At 35.1% G+C, this 17,374-nt stretch overlaps 1 long non-coding RNA gene across 3 annotated transcripts in view; it reads left to right on the plus strand.

Annotated features, from left to right (window-relative positions):
- Nucleotides 1-17,374, plus strand: part of LOC144333606 (uncharacterized) — a 69,771-nt gene that overhangs the window by 24,156 nt on the left and 28,241 nt on the right. For 2 of the 3 annotated variants that reach the window (XR_013402494.1, XR_013402492.1), the window contains exons 2-3: nt 12,765-12,864; nt 15,744-16,684. This is a non-coding gene — a long non-coding RNA (uncharacterized LOC144333606). Of the gene's footprint in view, nt 1-12,764; nt 12,865-15,743; nt 16,783-17,374 lie in introns of those variants that run through there. The other variant, XR_013402493.1, reaches the window with a different exon arrangement.

Below are 17,374 nucleotides of genomic sequence, written 5' to 3' on the forward strand. Positions count from 1 at the left end.
AAAATACAGTAAAGACAGAACATTTTTTAAAAACACAACTGAAAATGTATACATACAATCACAGTAAACATCTAGCCCAAAAAGAAAAAAGTATTTATTTAATGAGTATAGAAGATATATTTTTATGTGTCTTAGATCATGCAGCAAATCTAAACACAAATTCAAAGAGTGAAATCATATTTAGATGTTTTCTGACTGTAGAAAATTAAACTAGAAATAAATGAGGAAAAGATAATTAGAAAGTCTCCAATTGTTAGAAATTAAGCAACACAATCCAAAACAACCCATGGGTCAAAGAAGAAATCACAATAGAAATTGGAAAATATTTTAAGCAAAAAGATAATGAGGACACAGCATATGAATATTTGTGGGAAATAGCAACATCACTGTCTAGGGAGAAATTTATATTCTTACATGCATATATTAGGAAAGAACAAAAATTGAAAATTAATGATTTAAGCTTCTATCTCAAGATGCTAGGAAATGTATAGCAAATCAAATAAACAAAAGTAAATAGAAGAATATAATAGAGATAAGATAACTTAATGAAAGAGAAAATGCACAAAAGAGTACATTAAAACAAGGAGGAGGTGACTCTTTGAAAATATGAATAATCTTAATCAAATGCTAGCAAGACTGATCAATGAAAACATGGAACATTTACAAGTTACTGACATCAGAAATATGAAGAAATATCACTCCATATTTCATATTTTTATCACTGAAGACATGAAAATGAAAACAAAGATTATTGACACTTTTACTAATATATTTGACAATTTTAAGAAAATAACTCATTGAATAGTATATTTCAAGACTGACACATGAAAAGAAAATCTGAATAGCCCTACAAATATTTTTAAACATACAATCTATTATTAAAACCCTCCCCAGAAAAAAAAGTTTGCTTCACTAGAAAAGTCTTTCAAACATTTAAGAAATCAAGCCAAACTTATAATAATCACCCTGATTTTATGTGTATGTGCATGTGTGTAGTAATTTTAAGAGATCTGTGTAAGGTTGAAATTAAAGTCTAAACAGAATCATTAATTTTTTTCTCATGTAGTTCTCCTATCTTTTGTCTTTTTACGTGAATATTTTAATAATAATTATATCAAAGTCATAGTCAGTGAAGTCAATTATCTAGATCATGTGAAGTTGGGTATGTAGCTATCATCTGATGACTCTCTTGATTTTTTTTCTTGATCTCATTACTCTTGACATGCCTACTTTTTTTTTTTTTTTTCTAGCCATGTTTTATACGAAATGTAGAGGCTCCAGCTGATGGTGTTTTTCAACCAGGGGAAGTTTATCTTTTCCTTTTCCAGGTGGATAGACTAGCAAAAAAATCAACTTATTCCATTCTTGGATGGAGTTTAGTGGAGGCAGTGTTGCAGTTTTATGAAGATTTAGTCTACTTCTTACTCCAATCCTTAGACATAGATTTTAAAATTTTAAATTTAGAATTCAGTGAATTCACCAGGACTGCTCCCGTGTCTTACCACCACCACCAGGGTACTCTGGAAAACACTTTTCTGCTTTTCAGAATGTTCAGCTAAACCTTTTACTCCCAACTCATACAGCTTCAGAATTTGGCTAATGTCTTAAAAGAAAAATTGACTGAAACCATACAAATCTCCAAAGTTGTCTCTTTTGTACAGGTGTCTGTTTCTTTGTCCTACTGACTTTTTTGACAGCATATGAACTCAGAATTATTTTTACATTTTAAATAGTTCAGGGATAAAATATTTCATAAAATGTGAAATTTTATGACACTTAAATTTCACTAGTTTTGTTGGAACATAAACGCACTCATTCACTTACATACTATCTGGACAAATTTCACTACAATGGTAGAATTGAGTGGTTGACACAGAGACTCTATAGCTGCAAAGCTGAAAATGTGTACCTGTGTCCCTTAACAGAGGTAAGGGACCTCTTTTAAGGTTTTTTTTTTTGTTTTTTTTTTTTAATACACCATTTTCTGCTCTAGTATGTAAGACTACCAAAAGTTCTGCTAGTTTCTGTATCACTCAGCGAGGCCTTCTGCACAGGAAAAGTCCAGAGACTCATAGAATATTCATAGGACAAACTATGTCTTCAGATTGTAAATTCACCACTCTCTTGTTCCTTCACTCTATAATCTTTATCTATCAAAGGCTTTTTGCTTCAAAAATGCTCTGATTTCATTAAACAGGGTTGTCTTCCTCTGTTTTAACTATCATTTTTCACTTAATCTACTTTTTTCTTGCCAAAAGCAGTTGTATATCACAAAGTACTCCATTCTATTTTAAGTGGTAGATAATCATCACTTGAAAGAGCTGGATTATTGATATATGCTATTTTGCTTTTTATAAGAGGTATCTAGAAAAAAAGAAGCAGATAAAAATGAAGATATTATAGGGCACCAGAGAATTCCTGGTTTAAAAGGAACCAATAAAGTCTTCCAGTTTAAACCCTTATTTTGCAGTTTAATAAATCTTTACTTAGAGGGAAGTTTAAGAAGTTCGTTACAACTGACCTTAAGGTTTTGATTGGCAGGACTAGAGTCCTAACCTTCTGAATCTAGAAGCCTTCCCTTTGCTTCCCTGTGTCCTTTATGTGACCTTCACTGTACTGTACAGGCTTATGTGTCTGTAGCTTTAGCTGGTGTAGTAGGCTGTGCTTGTTTGCATGCCTTCCTGGAGTTGTGTATATTTATATTACTGTTATTGACACAATTAGGTGATACTCTTATACTTGAGTTATTGAAAGTTATCTTTCAAATTTTTTCTTTCTGAGAAAGAATATTGTTTTTCTGCCTTCTTTGGTAAAATAAAATAACCAAGGATGTTTTTAAGTCAGCTCAAATTTATCCAAAGTAATTTAAATATTATTTTTGAAGTAAAAATATAATGTCATTTTAAAAATAGGGTTAATAAGAAAAATGCTGACAGTTTCACAGTGCTAGTGTCACCACAATCTGGCTCTTTATTCAAAGCACCAATTAAGTAAAACATTTACATTTAGCTTGTCAGAAAATAATTTTTTAAAGTTAGCTTTTTAATTTTTTTTTGCATAGCCTCTGTCTTAATATCAAATCATTTATCTTTATACCTGCTAATGTAGTTTGTTATCATAGGCAGAATGACACATTCTATATAAAATACAGTGGACACAATAAAAAAATGTGTTATTGTAGAAGCTCATCAATAGATTGAATCAAGACCGAAGCACACCAAGTGTGTCTTCTATCTAACCTTTTTATTAGCAATAAATAATATTTGCCAAAAGTATTGAGTTGAATGTATTCTAGCAACATTTTATTTTCTGTACAGGTATATTAGACTATTATTTACAACACATTTAGAAATCTATTCATATTTAGAAATTCATTCAACTTTCTAAGTTTTCCATGAAATCTTTTGTGATTAAATATCCCAGCTTTACATCTTCCATTATGAAAATGTATTGTAATAGGACAAAACTCAGAATAGGCATAATTTTAAAACATTTATTCAGTAGTATTCTCATTTCTATTGACCTTAAGAATATTAAAAATATATATTATTTACAGAAGAGTTTTTAGATTTAGCCAAACATTTCTTACCTTTCATAGTAATACTCTTTTAGTCCAGAGATTAGCATAATAGCAACATGGGTCAATTTAGAAAACAATCGATAATTTTCCATTATTTGTCACTTCCATTGTATTGACTTGTTATTAAACTATTATTAAAGAACAACGGCCCTTCAATATTTGGATTTTTACAAAGCTATATAATAAAAACTTTTGGGTAGTTTAAAATAAATTTTATTTCCTATAAAAATTTGTGGAGTCTACATGCGTCCAGTATTTGGAAAGAAAAAACATTAAACTTCCTGTTTATTATTGGTCTTCCTGGAACTAGAAAGGATCAGAGAAATGAAGCAGAATGCAAATATGATCCAAGAGAGCTCTCAAAAGTAATGTAAAATACGTAAATACAGGTACAAATATAGAGAAAAAATGTAAATTCTTCAATTTATTTGGATTTCGGTAAATTATTTCCCATAGCCAAAATCATAGTTTAAATATCAGTAAAATATTTTTTGTTAATATGACTTTGCTGGTAAATAACATAATACCAGGTTGAGTATGCATACAATAAAGTTTCAGTGGCAGTTTAACTGGGTAAATGAATGATGCAAAACTATGAAGAACAAGATATAATGTACTGGCAGGAAAAAGAAGGGGCTAGTATGGTAATAAGGAAACACTTCGTGGTTTTGAATTTTGTGAAACATTTTCAGTGACTGGGAGGTATGTGTATAATTCAGAAAATGATAAATATGCTACAATAAAAAATAAAGATCAAATATTAGCATTTCAATATATCTAAGTTTTATTCCTCGCTTATGTCGTCTTCCCCATGTGTATTTGTTGCAAATGCACTATTTCTATATTAGGAGAGATAAGGCACAACAAACAGCCAAGAGATAGTATTTTTTAGGAGCAGAGAAAACAAAACAAAACAAAACATAAAAATCCTCTGGCATTTAGTTAAGAAAGACCACATGGACTATGATATTCTGAGAAGCCTCCATTGTTAATTAGTAGGTTAATAGATTTGTATGTTGCACCATAAATAACAGAAAACAAATTCTTTAAAAAAGTCAAATAAAAAATATTAACAAATGCTAATTATGTACACACAATTGTTTTATTGCATTTTGCTTTACTGTGCTTTGCAGATATGGTGGTTTTTTTTTTTTTTTTTTTTAAACAAATTAAAGGTTTGTAGCAACCCTGCATCAAGCATATCTATCAGCAAATGTTTCCAGCACCATGGGCTAACTTCATGTTTCTGTGTCACATTTGAGTAATACTTGCAGTATTTCATTACTTTTCATTATTATTACATCTTTTCTGGTTATTTGTGACCAGAGATTTTGATAGTACTACTCTAATTGCTTTGGGATGCCACAAAATGTACCCATATTAGACAGTACGCTTAATTGATAAACATGATATGTGTTGTCGCTACTGCTCTGACCAGCCATTTCCCCACTTCCTTCCCTCTCCTTCGGCTTTCCTATTTCCTGAGATACAACAATATTGAAATTAGGTTAGTTAACTCTACAATGGCCTCCAAGTTTTCAAGTAAAAGGAAGAGTTGCATACATTCCACTTTAAATCAAAAGCTACAAGTGATTAAGCTTAGTGAGAAAGGCGTCTTGAAAGCCCAGACAGGCCCAAAGCTAGGCCTCCTATACCAAACAGTTAGCCATGTTATGAATGCAAAGAAAAAGTTCTTGAAGGAAATTAAAAGTGTTACTCCAGTGAACACGTGAATGATAAGAAAGTGAAACAGCTTTATTGCTGACATGTAGCAAGTTTTAGTGATCTGGATAGAAGATCTAGCCAGCCACAACATTCCCCTAAGCCAAAGGACAATACAGACCAAGATCTTAACACTTCAATTATGTAAAGGTTGAGAGTGGTGAGGAAACTGCAGAAGAAAAGTTTGAATCTAACACAGGTTGGTTCATGAAGTTTAAGGAAAGAAAATGTTTTAAAACTATAAAAACCCTAGAAGAAAACCTAGGTAATACCATTCAGGACATAGGCATGGACAAGGACTTCATGTCTAAAACACCAAAAGCAACGGCAACAAAAGCCAAAATTGACAAATGGGATCTAATTAAACAAAAGAGCTTCTGCACAGCAAAAGAAACTACCATCAGAGTGAACAGGCAACCTACAGAATGGGAGAAAATTTTTGCAATCTGCTCATCTGACAAAGGGAAATATCCAGAACCTACAAAGAACTCAAACAAATTTACAAGAAAAAAACAAACAACCCCATCAAAAAGTGGGCAAAGGATATGAACAGACACTTCTCAAAAGAAGACATGCATGCAGCCAACAGACACATGAAAAAATGCTCGTCATCACTGGCCATCAGAGAAATGCAAATCAAAACCACAATGAGATACCATTTCACACTAGTTAGAATGGTGATCATTAACAAGTCAGGAAATAACAGGTGCTGGAGAGGATGTGGAGAAATAGGAACACTTTTACATTGTTGGTGGGATTGTAAACTAGTTCAACCATTATGGAAAACAGTATGGCGATTCCTCAAGGATCTGGAACTAGAAATACCATATGACCCAGCCATCCCGTTACTGGGTATGTACCCAAAGGATTATAAATCATGCTGCTATAAAGACACATGCACACGTATGTTTAATGCAGCACTATTCACAATAGCAAAGACTTGGAATCAACCCAAATGTCCATCAGTGACAGACTGGGTTAAGAAACTATTTTCATAATATAAAATGCAAAGTGAAGCAGCAAGTGCTCCTGTAGAAGTTAAAGCAAGTTATCCAGAAGATCAACTAAGATCATTGATGAAGAAGGCTACATTAAACAAATTTTCAGTGTAGATGAAACAGCTCTGTATGGAAAGATGCCACCCAGGATTCACAGCTAGAGACAAGAGGTGCATGGTTTCAAAGCTTCAAAGAACAAGCTGACTCACTGATTATGTAGCAGGATGGGTGGCAGACAAAACTCCTCAGACACCGAGTTAAAGAAGGAAGGGTTGGCCGGGCGCGGTGGCTCAAGCCTGTAATCCCAGCACTTTGGGAGGCCGAGACGGGCGGATCACGAGGTCAGGAGATCAAGACCATCCTGGCTAACACGGTGAAACCCCATCTCTACTAAAAAATACAAAAAACTAGCCGGGCGAGGTGGCGGGCGCCTGTAGTCCCAGCTACTCGGGAGACTGAGGCAGGAGAATGGCGTGAACCCGGGAGGCGGAGCTTGCAGTGAGCTGAGATCCGGCCACTGCACTCCAGCCTGAGCGAGACTCCGTCTCAAAAAAAAAAAAAAAAAAAAGAAGGAAGGGTTTATTCGGCCGGGGGCATTGGCAAGACTCGTGTCTCAAGAGCTGAGCTCCCCGAGTGGGCAATTCCTGTCCCTTTTAATGGTTCACAACTCTAAGGTGTGTGTGTGAGAGGGTCGTGATCGATTGAGCAAGCAGGGGGTACGTGACTGGGGGCTGCATGCACCAGTAATTAGATGGAACAAAACAAGATGAGGATTGTCACAGTGCTTTTCTATACAATGTCTGTAATCTATAGATAACATAACCGATTAGGTCAGGGGTCGATCTTTAACTACCAGGCCCAGGGTGCAGTGCCGGGCTGTCTGCCTGTGGATTTCATTTCTGCCTTTTAGTTTTTACTTCTTCTTTCTTTGGAGGCAGAAATTGGGCCTAAGACAATATGAGGGGTGTGGTCCGTAATAATGATATTACATCCACTCTTTCTGCGCTCTATAAACAGAACAATGAAGTCTGGATGACAGCATATATGTTTATATTATGGTTTACTGAAAAATTTTAATCCACTTGAGATCTACTGCTCAGCAAAAGAGTTTCCTTTCAAAATATTACTGCATATTGAAATTGCACCTGGTCACCCCAGAGCTCTGATGGAGATGTACGAATTAAATGTTATTCCAAGCCTGCTAACACTATATCCATTCTTTAGATCATGGATGAAGGAGTAATTTTGACTTTCAAGTCTTATTATTTAAGAAAGATATTTTGTAAGGCTATAGCTGCCAGAGATAGTGATTTATCTAATGGATCTAGGTAAAGTCACTTAAAATCTTTCTGGAAAGAATCCACCAAATCCACCATTCTAGATGTCATTAAGAGCATTCATGATTCATGGAAGGAGGTCAAAATATCAACATTACCAAGAGTTTGGAAGAAGTTCACTGCAACCCTCTTGCATGACTTTGAGGGGTTCAAAACCTCAATAGAGGAAGTAACTGCAGATATGGTGAAAATAGCAAGAGAATTATAATTAGAAGTGAAGGCTGAAGATATGACTGAATTGTTGCAATCTCATGATAAAATGAACAGATGAGTAGTTGCTTCTTATGGTTGAACAATGAAAGTGGTTTCTTGAGACAAAATATATTCTTAGTGAAGAGTCTGTGAAAACTGTTGAAAGGACAACAAGTAATTTAAAATATTATTTAAACTTAGTTGATAAAATATCAGCACGGATTCAGAAAATGGACTCCAATTTTAAAAGAAGTTTTCCTGTGGGTAAAATGCTACCAAAGAGCATTGCATGCTATAGTGAAATCTGTAATGAAAGGGACAGTCAGTGGATAGGGCAAACTTCATTGTTGTCCTATTTTCAGAAATTTTCACAGACACCCCAGCCTTCAACAACCTCCTCCCTGATCAGTCAGCAGCCATCCACATTGAGGCAAATAATATTGCTAAGAAATTTTTTTTAAAACACACACACACACACACACACACACACGAGAAAAGTCTATATTAGTTTGTGACTAAAGATGTCCAAGACTTGATAATATATTTAATTTTAAAGAAGAGAAAATTAGAAACACAGATCAACAATATACATTTTAGGGATTGGAAAAGTATATTAATATGTTTATACATAAGCACGAAGAGCAAGACAAACAACTTTTGAAACAAATGCATTTGAAAAACTTCATCCTCCGTGAAAATCATCTCAAAGTAGAGGCAAGGTGAAACAAACGGGGCTTCTCTGTACCTTGAATAACAATGTGTAATTAAGGGTGACATAATTTTATATTCATGGAAGCCATTTTTCTTTGAAATTTACTCATATTCTCAGATATCTTAGAAAGGTAATGCGATTTGTAATGTGATCTTTAAAATGCACAGTGTGACTGGCATGGTTTAAACATAATATTTAGATGCAGTATCACCCCAAATTATCCTAGCAGGTAGAGCTGAGGCAAACCACCAATTTTGACTCCACATGTACTCTAGATACCAAAAAATGGATAAATTGGATTCATTTGTGCTCTCCTTTTTGCTCGTCTTTATGAGCAGTGAAATTGTATAGATGGAGACTTCAGTTCACAGAGAGGAAAGCTGCAGGAGTTCGCACCTCCTAGGGAAATACGGACTGCAAATGGATCCAGCAGTCATCATGCTGAACAGGGTGGGTGTGGGAGGTAGTTATTTTAAGCAGCAAGCTCCAAGTGTCTGAACTCTAGTGGGGGGAAGAAAAAACCCATGAATAGTGCACATTCTAGAAAAGATTAATTTGGCTCTTCAAATAGTTGTTACTCAAAAGGTTATCAATAGGTTTCCAAGACTTAATAAGGTATGATTTTATAGTTTTCATCAGTGTTACTGTATGATCTTCAACAAGTCACTTAACCTCTCTGTGCCTCAGATTTTTTCCTCTGCAAAGTGGAGATAATGTCTAAAGATCAAAGAGTAAGTCAGAAGAGCACACGAGGTCTCTTCACAATTTAGCATGTGTGGTTCTATAATTCACAAGGGGCTTCTACCTTTGTAGTCCACAAAGAATTATTAACCATAATGAGTCACGCCTGTAACCTTTAAAATTATGGCCACTTACCTCCTACCTGTATGTTTAACATTTTTCTAGATTCTCAGCTAGCTCTGCTCTGACCTGGGGCTAATTTAATAAATCCTTGATCAGTAATGGCTAAGAGCTAAGTACCTAACTATCAGGGTGGCTTAAGGATTAAATGTATTAATGCATTAAAGCTCTTAACCTAGTGCTCCACACACACTAATTGCTCAATAAGTGCTAGTGTTAGTGGGTGTGTTGATGGTTATCATTAAAATGGCCATTTTGCTCATTGTGTTGTTAATCTTTTGGATGACCCACTCCAACTTAATACACTAATTTCGTGATGCAGTGATAAGTGTCCTAAGTTTCTTTTGACCAGGTTCCAACTGTGCATTATAATTCCATCAGTTTTGCTTCTCTTTTGTTCTTGGGCCTCATTTCTTGGGCTCCATCATAGCTTCACTCACCAGTCCCTCTGTGCCCCAGTGCCTCACCTCTCTCACTGCACCTCACTAGCTTTTTTGAGGTCTCCAATGGAGCTGCTAAAGAGCACACTTCTTGCCTAAGTCCTGAAGAATTTAGGAAATAATATAAAGGTGAAAATATCAACTTTCACATGGATTAAACAGATGTTAGAGAGTGCAGGTTTAGGTAAGAGATCAATGGACTTCCTAACACTGAACTTCAGTACTAGGCAACGAGGTGGGGATGACTGCTGCTAGAGGAAAACAAATTAAAGAGGAGGACAGTCTGGGGCTGAGCCTAGATGCCCAGGTTTTCCCATACATTTTCTAATTGAATAAGTGAATAAAGGTTTGGAAAGAGATTAGCTAGATGTATCCTTAATGTAAAAAGTCCCTCCTCAGGAGAACTTAAGTGGTAAAGGGGTAATGGTTTGATGGGACAGACTCTCTCCTGATTGTACTTTCTAGACTGCAAGAGGTGATCTCTAGATTTTGGCCTTGTTTGGAATAAAGTCTACGACAGTTATTAAAATATTTGATATTTAATTTGGGACAGTAGTAAGAGAGTGATATAAACCCTCTATAAAACCTTTACTGTTTAATGGAGTTCTACATTAGAGTAGATGGGATACAAGTTTGTGTTCACAATACAAATTTAGCAAGCATAATATTTAGTATTAATGAAAAAGAGACTCTGGGGAGAGATGCTGCAAATGCAGCATCCTCTCTTAAGACAAAATAAAAACACTAATTTTAAAAGGCCTACCTGTATCCATATATAAAGGCAGTGGATAAGCAAGATAATATTTTCAGGCATAGACATTAAATTTTTATGTTATATTTCCTGATGTTACAGTCATCTCATCTAAAATATATGAGCTAGGGTATCATTTTTGCTGATTCTTTATCACAGTTTTGTGCCCTCTAGAAACTCTTTTCCATTGTATAAGATAGTGCTGTTGGTCATCATCAAGCACTTTTAGGATTTTAACTCATTAAAATATTTTATAGGGATAAAAAATATTTCATTTTGAAGTGTGTCCTAAGGGTTCCATGGGGACCAGCAGCAAACAATAAATTAACAGAAAAGGAACTAAACATAGTGTCAAACAGTGAAATAAATAAATGCAAATAAATTACATGGGCTTCATCTCTCGTAATCATGAGTTAGAAAAATAGAACAGAAAGCCTGATGGGACTTGCTTTTTTTGCTTTCTCCTTTTAGAATCTTAGTGGTTTGTGTGGTGGTGGTAACAGCGTGCATGGGCAAGGCGAAGACCAACTCTGTCTTAATAACTATACTTTTAAGCATGTTTTCAGTCATTACCAATGTGTTCCAGAGACAAGCAGAACTCTTGCTGACCTATAACAAAATAAGCAGCCTTCACTGAATATTTATACTGAGCAAGTCGTGTGCTAAGCAGTTTGCATGGGATATGCCATTTCACCTTTCAGCTAGTCGATAATTTAGGTAGTATTATCATCCTCATTTTACAAGCCAAATTTTTAAAAACTTAGGTTTAAAAAGATTGTATATCTCATACAAGAATAATCGGCTACAAATAATTAGAGCTAGGATTTTTAGCTGTTCTTTGATTCCTTAGTCCATCCCCAAAGCCACTGAATTCCAAATTATTCACTATAGGAAGGATTATACACAGATATTGATAAATAAGTACATATATAAATATGATGTGTTGATTCAATATTTGTTATTTTTTGTTTTTATTTTTACTGCTATGGATATATAGTAAATCTGGGTAGTGGCTCTGACTGGTTCAGTTGTATTTACAAAAGTAACAAAATAAGTTCTTGGGGTGTGCCCTGCTTCTTTCTGCTCTTTCACTTTCTGACATCATTCTTGTCTTAATCTCTAGGCAGCTAATATCCTCATGCCACGTGCAAAGTATCCAGAGCTGACTATTGTGTTTCATAACAGCCTTCCTTTAAGTCCAGGTTTTCCCCTCTTGCCCTACTTCTCCTTCAAGCATTAGTCTTGCCCTTTGATTGATGCTACTGTTTGAAGCTCAATGCAAAACAAACAAATTATCAATTAATATGGCCCCAGAAATTGCTAATAAGTAATGGCATAACATCTTCAGGGTATTTGCATTTTAAAAGTGAAGTCTATCACATCAAATGATACTTTTAGGATGGGGAGTTTCCTTATTTTGTTTCCTTGTTTCTAAACTCAGGATGGGTTATCAGTTCCGTTGACTATGTAAAAAACATTAGGAATGCATGGTTTTGAGTTGCATCTTCATTTTGTAATGTGATGAAACACGTAAATAGACATTTTAAATACATGACATTACATTTACCTTTTCTTTAAACTAGGGATTATTCTAGATGCTATGGTCTCTCATATTCACTTTTTCTCCAATGACTATTTGGTATTTTGCATGCGAAATTTGCTAATTTCTGTGTGAAAATATAATAATATCTTTAGGATAAAAGATATTTAAACTTTGCCTAAAACTCAAGAAAAAATATTTGTAAGCACACCTTTTCCATGGCAGAGTTAGCTTCCAATACCATTAGAGGTCTTAGAAGAAAAAAAAAAAAAAAAAGGTACAGTCTCTTTGAAATACTGAGGCTCTGTCAATTTATACTGGCTATGAAAATGACCACCAAGGTTAAATTAAGCAACAATCATATATTTGACTCTTTTCCCGTGAGCACCTCATTTCTTCTTTCAAGGTAGTATTGAATATATTCAGTAATGGCAGACTTTCCCTACCTTGTCTGTGGACAAGAGGAGCAAAACACAACAATGAAGACCTGCAAAACATAGAATGCAAAGAATGAGAGTGAATTCTATCTAGGTCTGGTAGACTTTGCAATTTACTTGCAGAGTTTGATTTTAATAATATTAACTTCTATTTTCTTTATCAAAGATGAACATTTTTACTTCCATGCTTTCAGATGACATCTATGACTCTGATCCATTCCAGCAAGCATTTTATTCTGGCACTCTCGATAGCACAGATAGAGGAGACTCAAAGGACTGACAGAAGACCCCCAGGTAAGCCTGTGCACAAATTATCTCTAAAATGTCTATTGTGTAATATGACGAAAAGACTATAGTGACAAGCACAGAATGTCCACAGTCTTAGGATGAACGCAACAAAGATGTTTCTCTATAAATGCATAGATACTGAATATACTACACATGAAGTATACATGATGAATATGTGATGAATCACTCTTAAAACCTATTTCAATAGTCAATTTTTCGATCAGAGTTTGTCTGTATCTGTATCTCAAACCACATTAATCTTTTCGGATCATTCAAGCTATTTATACTACTTCCATACCTTCAAATAGAACAAATTACTCTCTCCACAGATTTGAAGTATCAAACATTTATTCTGACACATTCATATGTTTATTACTTTAAACCTTAAAATGATAAAATATGAGTAAGCCTTTTACATTCATTTCTTAGTAGAGATAGGAAAATTTTATACTAGCTTCAATTCTTCACAGAATAATTTCCCCTATTTTGGTTCAATACTGTCATTAGAAAAATAAATGTGTGTGTGTGTGTGTTTGTGTGTGTGTGTGTTATGGTTCTCTGGAGATAGCTTGTAATTGAGAAGAAAAAAGAGCATTTTTTATCCACGGTCTCCCTAACAACAGTGGATTTTTCAGCATTTGTTTACTTAATGAGGGGTTATCTCCATTTCCACGTGCCTTCAATTTAATTTATTCAATTTAGTGGTGAGCACAAGTATGTAGCCCCATTATTTTATAATATCACCTTGTTTGTTGCAACCATTTCCTGCCACTAAGTATACATAAAAGAAGAATGATTATCATCCAGACTATTGTTATGCTGATGTAGGATGGATTAAAGAAATAAAAACTCTAAAAATGTGAAGTCAGATTGGAAGAATACAGACAGACCAATTGTAAATGAAAATAATCAGTATTTGTTGCTGCAATGATTATTATTTAAAAAATACTTTTATTTATTCAATTTGTATGTGAATTAGCTTCATAAAACTATAATTTATATAAGAGAATAAAGAGTGCACAAGTAACACTATAACTGATAAAATAACGACACCATGTTCTAAAAGAGCTGTTTGATCATATGTGGAAAACCAAATATTTTGAGATAAATGGGGGTAATTTTACTGTGAGTGTCTATGAAGGGCTACAGTGGCTTCAACAAAGGAAGTAACAGCATGCAGATATACCCCAAATCTTTAGAAATAAAGATCTCATGATACCTAAGATTTTTCAACATAGGGTTATTTTCTACATAGGGTTGTCTTATTGCAAAGAATATTCTGGCATGTTAGGCTGAATAATAGCCTCACGTAGCTTTTTATTCAGACTGTACCATGCTGTCCTTGGCAGAAATCATACACCATGACCCATGAGAAACTTCAGCTTTGCTTGCTTCCTGTCCAAAGCATTGACTTCTTATTTTCTATGACTACCTTCTCATTTGAACTACTAGGTGGTTCCAAAAATGATAGACTGTTTTCTTTTTAAATCTGAATAATGAATACACAATGCATTTAGAAATGATCAACTGTGAGCTGGGATAATAAGACATTGTTTCTCTGTGTTATTTCCTATATTGTTCCTCCTCACAGTTACCTAATGTCAGAAACTTATGACATAAAATTAAAATGTGACCAAGTCCATAATGTTCAAATTCTATTTTGAACAATATTTCTCTTTCTACTGTATAGCTATTTTTTTTTTGATACTGCGTGATAAACTTTATGTACTTAGGAATTAACACCAAGTCATCATAAGCAAAAAATAAAATAAACATCTTTACACCAAGAGTAGATTTTCGCTTAACAAAAAAAAGATAGAATGTGTATAATGGACAAAGGATAACCAAAATTTGCCAAATAAGACAAGTAAGAAAATTCCAACAATTAACATTCATTACTTATTGATCCATTAATTACAGGACAATACATAAAAATCAAACTTACCTACATATTAGAAAAACATCAAAATTCAACCCTGAATCCTGCACATTATCAAATGAATAGACAAAAATTCTACCAACAAACTTAAGAAAACATCATTACCTATTAAATTCAAGTACTACTGCTTAAAGAGCATTTACAGAACTCTCACCTCAATGTTTTCCTCCAGTATAAGTCGAAATGCATACCCCAGACCTTTTTGAAGAACGAGTCACTGATAAAAACAATATATTTACAACTTACATAACATTTCATCCATGTGCATTCTTTTTAAGCACCGTACGATAATTAATTTGCATCAGGCTTTCCAAATTAGAAAAACATCATTTATAGAATTTCTTTCCAGTAGGAGTTTTCACATGACTTTTGAAGTAAATGTTAAAAGTGAAAACTTTCATGCAGTTTCCAACCTATTAGAGTTTTAATCCCATGTATTTTCGTCTATTTACAAGATCCAGCTATAGAGTGCATTTCCATATGTCCTTGAATGGATATGAGAGAAATGAAAGCATTCCCACATTCTAGATATTCATAAGGTTTTTCTCAGGAATGAGTTCGTGTCTTCAAATGGAACTAGAAGAACTGAAAGCCTTACCACAAATTTAAATTCAAAAGGCTTTTCTTCACAGTGAGTCCTCCCAAGCCTTCAAAAAAAAAAAAAAAAAAAGAAAAGAAAAAAGAAAAGAAAATCAGAAGGCTTTACCACATTTCTCACATTTTTAAGGTTTCTCTCCAGTGTGAGCTCTTTCATGTTTATGAGGAAAATGGAAAGAGTAAATGCCTTACCACATTTCTTACATGCATAGGGCTTTTTTTTTCTTTTCTTTTTATTCCCCTGTGGCTTTTTATGTCTTTGAAAAAGAACTAAGACAACTGAATGCTTTTCCACAATTCATAAGGGTTCTCTCCAGTATAACTTTTCTTCTTCTTCTTTTTGAGACAGGGTCTCACTTTATCGTCCAGGTTGGACTACAGTAGCAGGATCTCAGCTTACTGCAGCCTCGACCTTCCATGCTCCAGTGATCCTTCCATCTCAGTCTCTCAAGTAGCTGGAACTACAGGCATGTGCCACCATGACTGGCTAATTATTTTATTTTTAGTAGAGATGGGTTTTTCCATTTTGGGCAGGCTGGTCTCGAACTCCTGACCTCAAGTGATCTGCCTGCCTCGGCCTCTCAAAGTGCTAGGATTACAGGTATGAGCCATCACACCCAGCTTTCTTTTTTCTTTTTTTTTTCTTTTTTTTTTTCTTTCTTTTTTTCTTTTTTTTTTTTTTTAAGACAGGTTTTCACTCTGTAGCCCAGGAGGCTGGAGTGCAGCAGCCGGATCTCAGCTCACTGCTGCCTGGACCTCCCAGGCTCAAGTGATCCTCCCATCTCAGTCTCTCAAGTAGCTGGGACTACAGGCCTGTGCCACCATGCCCGGCTAATTATTTTATTTTTCGTAGAGACAAGGTTTCACCATGTTCACCAGGCTGGTTGTGAATGCCTAGGCTCAAGCAATCCACAAACCTTGGCCTCCCAAAGTGCTGGGATTGCAGGTGTCAGCCACTGTACCAGCCTCTCCAGCATGACTTCTTTTATGGCAAATAAGGTGACTGGAATGGGTGTAGGCTTTACCACACGTCTTACATTCATAGGGTTTTCCCCCAGTATGAATTATTTCATGGAGGTAAAGGGAACTGAGACAACTGAAGGTTTTGTTACATTTTTTTATATTCATAGAGTTTCTCTCCAGTATGAGTACTTCTATAGTTACAAAGGGAACGGAAACGACTAAAGGCTTTACCACATTTTTTTACATTCATAGGGTCTCTCTCCAGTATAAATGCTTCTATGGTAACTGTCACGTGCGTCCATGTGAAGAGAGCACCAAATAGGCTGTGTGAGTAATAAAGCTTTTTAATCACTTGGGTGCAGGTGGGCTGAGTCCGAAAAGAGTCGGCGAAGGGAGATGGGGCGGGGCTGTTTCATAGTATTTGGGTAAGTAGTGGAAAATTACAGTCAAAGGGGGTTTTTCTCTTGAGGGCAGGGGCGGGGGTCACCAGGTGCTCAGTGGGGGAGCTACTGAGCCAGGAGAAGGAATTTCACAAGGTAATCGCTTAGTTAAGGTGGGGAGGGAACAAATCACAATGGTGGAATGTCATCAGTTAAGGCAGGAACCGGTCATTTTCACTTCTTTTGTGATTCTTCACTTGCTTCAGGCCATCTGGACGTATTCATGCAGGTCACAGGGGATATGATGGCTTAGCTTGGGCTCAGAGGCCTGACAGTAATGAAGGGAAGTGGAATAACTGAAGGCTTTATCACATTTGGGTACATTTATAGGGTCTTTCTCCAGTGTGAGTCCTTTCATGTGTTTTAAAAGACAGGAAAATCTCAATGCTTTCCCACATTCCTTACATTCATAGCGTTCCTCTCCAGTTGAGTTCATTCATGTATTAGACAGGAACCAGAAACAGTGAACACTTTACCACATTGTTTATAATGTATATCTATTCTTGCTTCAAACTCTCAAAAATATAACTGTTCAGGTTCGAGAGAGTCAATCGATGTCACTCTTTTCTCCTTTCTG

This window comes from Macaca mulatta, chromosome 13 (genome assembly GCF_049350105.2).
Source record: "Macaca mulatta isolate MMU2019108-1 chromosome 13, T2T-MMU8v2.0, whole genome shotgun sequence".
Lineage (NCBI taxonomy): Eukaryota > Metazoa > Chordata > Mammalia > Primates > Cercopithecidae > Macaca > Macaca mulatta.